This window comes from Taudactylus pleione, unplaced genomic scaffold (genome assembly GCF_031769625.1).
Source record: "Taudactylus pleione unplaced genomic scaffold, aTauple2 ptg000005l, whole genome shotgun sequence".
Classification (NCBI taxonomy): Eukaryota; Metazoa; Chordata; class Amphibia; order Anura; family Myobatrachidae; genus Taudactylus; species Taudactylus pleione.
Window position 1 is genome coordinate 6,805,966 of NW_028284408.1, and position 6,834 is coordinate 6,812,799.

At 38.7% G+C, this 6,834-nt stretch overlaps 1 pseudogene; it reads right to left on the bottom strand.

Annotated features, from left to right (window-relative positions):
* Positions 1 to 808: 808 nt before the first annotated feature.
* Positions 809 to 927, bottom strand: LOC148543188 (5S ribosomal RNA; annotated as a pseudogene).
* Between the last annotated feature and the right edge of the window lie 5,907 nt (positions 928 to 6,834).

A 6,834-nucleotide genomic window follows, 5' to 3' on the forward strand; every position in this document is an offset into this window, starting at 1 on the left:
AAAACAGAAAACCCAGCACTCACCATGTTTAAACACTCACAATGATGTATAAATAAGTAAATAAATAATGGGGATTTAGTTCATGGATTGATCAATGCATTTAAGCCCGCAGCCCTCATCACGGGACCCCACTTTCTGCAGGTCCTACACTATCCGTCACACTGATGGAAACCTGTTAGCTGCTATCACATGTATACCACGTCCTGCGTCCTTACTTTCCCGGGCATCTCCAATATCTAGCCGCATCCATCTTGGTACTCCAAATTGTTTTACTGTTTGCGGCCATCTTACAGCTCTCATATATTCCGTTTTCGCTGCCATCTTTATACTCCCATCTATCTCCTTTTGTTTATAGTCCTGGAGGTAGCAATTTAATTAATGTTTCCTATATAATACAATGGAAACACTATTAGTACGAATATATATAACCAACCATGTATTAGGGATGTAAAATAAAATTATTATAAAACAATATTAACAAATTCTAATTATTCTTCACACCTACTAAAAAATAAATCAGAACTGAAAATCTAACATATAAATATCATGTATATTAATGTATAGTGAGTAACGTGGAGTGTGTGTGGATAATTATAAAATCCTAAAATCACACATTATTTTGGAATTGATATATATAAACGTATAGTCTTTTCAAACTGTAGAGTCAAATAGTTCTTTTATGAATCTTGAAACATAGAACCAGTATTGCTGTATTCTGGAGATTATTGCTCCCATCTTCAAATTAAAAATCCGAGATTTCTTCTTTAGTCGCCTTTCATGAGGGATTCATATGTGTATGTCACATCAAGAGCTACTGTACCCAGTCTTCGCTAGAGGTCTCCCATCTAAGTACTAACCAAGCCCAATGGTGCTTAGCTTCCAAGATCAGATGAGATTGGGCGCTCTAACCCAGGTATGACGGTAGGTATTATTAGGACATAATATGAAACCCCTTAGACTGTTTTCTTCATCCTCATTAAAGAAAGGGTGCTATCTCGTAATTATCGTTAAATCCTCCAGGAGTCATAGTGTCCAATTCAAAAATCCAGAACATCTCACGTCTGTATAATTTGTTCGCAAGGTCTCCTCCTCTGTCTCCCACTTCCACATGTTCTATGGCTTTAAACGTTAGTTCATCTGGATCCGATCTATGGTGTGAAATAAAGTGTCTTGACACCATATGAGTCTCCACTTTATTCTTGATATTTATTATATGCTCTTGTATGCGAAGTTTTAAGGGTCGTTTGGTCTTGCCCACATATTTTATTCCACATGAACATTCCAAGAGGTAGATGACTGAGGTTGAGTTGCAATTAAGATGTTGTTTCATTTTATATTCCTTACTATTTGTGGAATTACTAAAGCTTTTTCTCTGTCGGTGTAAAAATTTGCATATATTGCACTTGCCACATTTATAACTCCCTGGACAATTATGGATGATGTTGGATTTTGAAGCCTTGATGTCCCTTAGCATAGTAGGTGCTAGAGAGTCTTTAAGATTCCTTGCCTTTCTGAATACAATGAGGGGTCTAGGTTGTAGAATTTCTTTTAGGACTGGATCCATTAGGAGGATTTTCCAATGCTTATTGATATCTCCCTCTTGTGCATTATATGTTGTAATGAATGGTCACCCACAGCTTAGCGAGCGGCCAGGAGGCCAGGTAAAAAAAAAAAATGGCCACCCTGATTCAGAGCAAGCGCTCGCTTTTTTCGAGTGCCTCTGAATCAGGTCCACAGTCCCTGACACTAGTATGCCCCCGGAATGCCTGCAAACAAAAGCAACCCCATGGAACTCTGATCTGCGTTCCCCAGTGGTAACCATTGAGATGCATGTACAGTGCGTCTCAGACGAATGCGCAAAATCAAAACATTGGGTGTTAACGCCTGATGTTTTTAGTCTGTCCGATTATGAATCTGGCCCACAGGGAGACCAAGAGCACAAAGAATACAATGTAGAGTGGAGACATGCAGCTAGCAATACTGACATACCTAGCCCACAGCATACAAATGACAATTGATAATCCCACACCTTGCAGAGGGCCTGATCGAGAGATTTTAGTAACTCCAATATTCACGTAAATCTCCAAAGCGTTCATCAGGCCCATGTTCTGAGCATACTGAAACCAGTAACTGCGTGCTTTGATGCAGCTTCACTGGCCCTGGCAACGGGATTTTGCCAGATATCCTGAGTCATGCAGTTTATTCAATGTTGCATCTCTGGAAGCAGGCATCGGATCACAGAAGCCAACAGTTGCCATCTTTTTGCTTAAAATGCCTCGTGCAGCTTTGCATATTTTAGAACTGCCACTGCGTGCAAAGACACAGAAGCTGTGCTATAGCATACTGTAGATCTCGGAATGAGGTCCAGAATACAAAGGCCCTGATTCAGAGCCAGATGCTCTGACAGAGCGCTTGCTCTGAATCAGGGACAGATTTTTTTTTTATTTAGAACGGCCTCCTGGCCGCTCGCATAGCTTTGAATGACCACCCACAGCTATAGAGAGCGGCCATGATGATGGTCGCGATGGTCAAGACCATCGCGACCATCGGGCTTGTGACGAGACCCTTGTGGTAGGGTCTCGTTGCTGCAAGCCCCAGAGAGCATTCGGGTCAAACAGAGCCGAAAGCTCTCCCACTGACATCACTTGTGATGTCAGTGGGGCTGCCCCCAGATGGTATTTGTTCTCATGGGAATGCCTCCATCTGGGCAGCTACTCCCCCGGCCCGCCCACCAAAGTGAGTGACAGCACGCACTTTGGTATGAGACCCGGAGTGATGGCTTGCCCATCGCTATCCAGGTCCCATGCATGCGCATGACAGAGCCGGCTCCGTCGTGTGCATGCGCTCTGGGCCACCATCGACCCGGTTGCACCCACTCAGCATTTGTGGCCCAGAGTTTGCTATTTAAAGGGTGTAACAACACCAAAATGTTGTAGGTGGAACCACAGTCAATTAATGTTAACTCCAGTTTTTCTGGAATAAACTGAAAAGTACAGTAATAAAGAAAGTTATTTCTTGATTCTGTGATTTGGCTTTGCAAAAGAGACTGTTCCTGAGAGCATACAGATTTTATTTTCAAATTAGACATATTTGTGCCATACAGAGGGGCTGATGAATGTGTTGGGGCTGCAAGGTCACAGTATTAACCATGATGCATTTTATTAAAGAGCTTAATTTGGTTCATCCAGTGCCATAGGCAGCTACATGGGAATCATGGTTGCCACTAACAACACATTAGCATCACTAATTTATTAATTTATGCATAGCTGAAGCCAAATAGGGGCAGCATATACAAAAAGAGTTTATTGCTCCCTCAGTAACATCAGATCCATTCCTAGTCCCAGCAACTCCCCCTCCACTATATGTATATTTTCTTTATTTTACTCTTAACTGATGACAGAAGCCATTATATGATCTGCCAGCTTAATTTCCTGTATTAATTTAATTTAATAAACAGCTTCATAGAGAGGTTGTTCACACTGGAGTGGTTTCCAACTGATTATATTGCGGCTACTATGGGTGAAGCTGAAGCCTGGGAATTCTGGGAGTATGTTTGAGTGTGAACTTCCATTGTTGTGTTGCTCTGCCATAATATTGGACAGGTAAGTGCAGAATTTGGTGGTTGACAGAAACCTATCTATAACTAGCTTTCCTCACTCCCCTCACATAGGAATACTAGGGGTATACAGTATTTACTAAAGTGAGAGTTTTTAGAAGTGGAGATGTTGTCCATAGCAAAAAAATCAGATTCTAGCTATCATCTTCTAGACGGTGCTAGCTAAATGTTAAGTAGAATCTGATTGCTATGGGCAACATCTCCATTTCTAAAAACTCTCACCTTAGTAAATATACCCCTAGGAGTAGTGTGAGCAGGCAGAATACTAGAGCAGTTAAACATGTTTGGGAGCTCAGAGATATATGCTGCTCAGTATTAAGGATACAAAAGTTATCATACTCCCCTTCTGCATGTTACAGAATAAGGTAATTTAATAACTGTTTGTCAAGGTAGGTTCCAATGGCTGAGTGATAAGGTGACTGGATATACTGCAGGTGGTAAAGGAGTAAAATAGTAATCATGGTCAAATAAACAATCCAGAGTTCAGTGCACATGACAAAAATCTGATGAGACAAGGGTTAAAGGGTTAGACAAAGGTATAGATAAGGAGAATGAAAAAGTTGTGGTCAGGATTGTTTTTATAAAAACAGAATACCAGAAAAGCAGGAGACATTTTCATAGCTTGCGACCATGAGACAGAAACTATTGCTGGGTACACACCTGAGTGATGGATCAGATGGCGACCCGATGGGCCATCCAATCCTCCAATTTGGTAAGGATTCTGCACTAACATTTTGTGCATATACACTTACCAATCCACCACCCGACATGCCTGGCCACAGGATCCGGAAGTGATGTCATTGTTGGTGGTTCCTGCAGCCAGTGTACAGGTGGTCAGTGGGTCTCCCCTACAAGCATGCAGATGCAACAATCTTTCTGCATGAAATATTGGAATCAGCTGTGCTGCATGGCCAACTTGATATAACTGTGATCGACGTTGTTCACAGACATATTGGATGTACTGTACACACCTGACAATTCACTTATGAGATATTGTTTGCAGTTCAAACTAATGATATATCTACAAGTGTGTACCCTGGTTAAGACTAACAATTATCAAGCACAGATGGTTGGAATTTATACACTTAAATAGGTTGGAGAACAAGGCACAGGATGATGATGTCACTGACAAGTTTTAACTGTACTGTAAATTGCTGTGCACATGTGCAATAATTTTGACAACTTCTGTGTGGAGTGACAGGCAATTTTGTTAAATAGCTGAGATCCAGAACAGTGATCAAAACACTGGAAAACACTTTCATTTAATAGATAACATTAACCCTTAACTGCCTTCCCAGGTAGACAATGGATATCATAAACAAGCAAGGGTCAAAGCTTGCAGCTGGCAACAATAATAAAAACAAGCAGGGTCAAAACACATGTCTATGCAAGCTAATGCTATTCCGGGAAATAAGATAATTTTGTAGATAACCTAATGTACTCAGTAGTGAAATATCCAAGTAGTAATCAGTCCAGTCCTCACAGAACTGATTAGTAATAGTACCTGAGTCAACTACTGTCAAGGCAACTAGAGTAAACAGTACAAACATATTGATGCAGTGATCCAACACAATGTACAGTAACACTGATTAAATTAAAGCATCCACTCAAAATCTTGACATATATGTACAATTCTAAAACATCAGCAATACCAATTTAAATTAAGCTACATGTTATTTCTATTCTACCATAGCCTGTGATCCAACCCTAACTTGTTACAACACAAACCTTACTTTCCTTCCACTTCTCTGCCTGTTGCTGTTATGTCCACTGCCATCTTAACTTTATCCCAAACCTATCCCCTCAACCCTGTGTACAGATTTTCTTGCTTCCTTGCTCATAATCTCAGTTCTAAAACATAAGAAACCTGGAGCTCTTACCTATCATGTACTTTAACATTTCTACCTCCTACTCCTGTTTCTCCTGGATCTGCATACGATCATGTTCCTCAATCCAATATTGACAGATCTGAGCATCTATAAAACACTTCCACAAACTCCCCCAAACAATGCTCCATGATTATCCACAGCTACATTAAGTAGTGCATCCCCAGTGTTATAAAAAACTATATGAATTAAATGGATGATTAAAATATTTAGCTGTCATGGTCCTATGGTGGAGAAATTCTGGTGTAGATTTGTTCAGATGGGTTTGAATTGTTTCCATATTCATCAACTAAGATCTAATAATGTCACAATGTATGTTACAATGGCATAAATATACTGTATGGTTTATTAAATTAGCATATACTCTTTAGCATCTACATCTTTATCCCATCCAAAGCAACATTTATAAAATTACATTTAGTGGTTGATCATCCAAATTGTGAGGTCAAGTCTACCACATAAACTGTCTAGTAATTGCAAATGATAAATGAAAATTAATATAAGTATGTGTACATTAATTTAAATCAATTATATAACTTAAACCTTGGGTACTAACATTTGATATGATTATGTAAATATGGCTATTAACCTCTGTATGTTTCCTCACTTGTTTGAGAAATATATGGTAAATGTAATAACTAAATGTCCTTGTTAAATTGTGTTCATTTATCACCATGTACATTTTGCAACTTGTAAAGATTGTATTATGGTTATCAAAACAAATCTCAAGATCATAAGTCAGAAATGTTACAAGTAAATTACTCCTGCTTTATATTTTCTGATGTTATAGCCTACCAAATAGCATAGAGTAGTGGAGCATATAATTTAAAGAATTACAATTTTATTAATAATTTTAAATTATTCATAACAAAACAGTATGTAAAATAAACTTTACTGGTACATAATCGTCAAACTGTACTATGCATATAACAAACTTGTTAATCATATACAGAGAGAACAGGTACATCATGGAGAGTAATTGAAGAAAATGTATAGTTTAAATAAATTCCATAACTAGAGCACATTTTCATAACAATAAAATGAACAAAAGCAAATTTTCCATAAAACAATAGTTTTATGAAATTGACATATGCATAAAAAAATACAATAATAATATGCTCATTAAGGGACTGATGCTCAATTGTATGCACATCTGATGGAGGTGTGTATCTTGAGCATTTTTGCACTGTACATGCTCTGAAAATGTTTGCAAATATGTTTTACTAGAGTCATTAAGGATGTGTCAACACAACTGTGGGATATGCAGAGCTACAGGTAAGCAAAACTATGCCTATTTCCATCTGTAGCTTTTACATATGCAAGTAAGTGGAC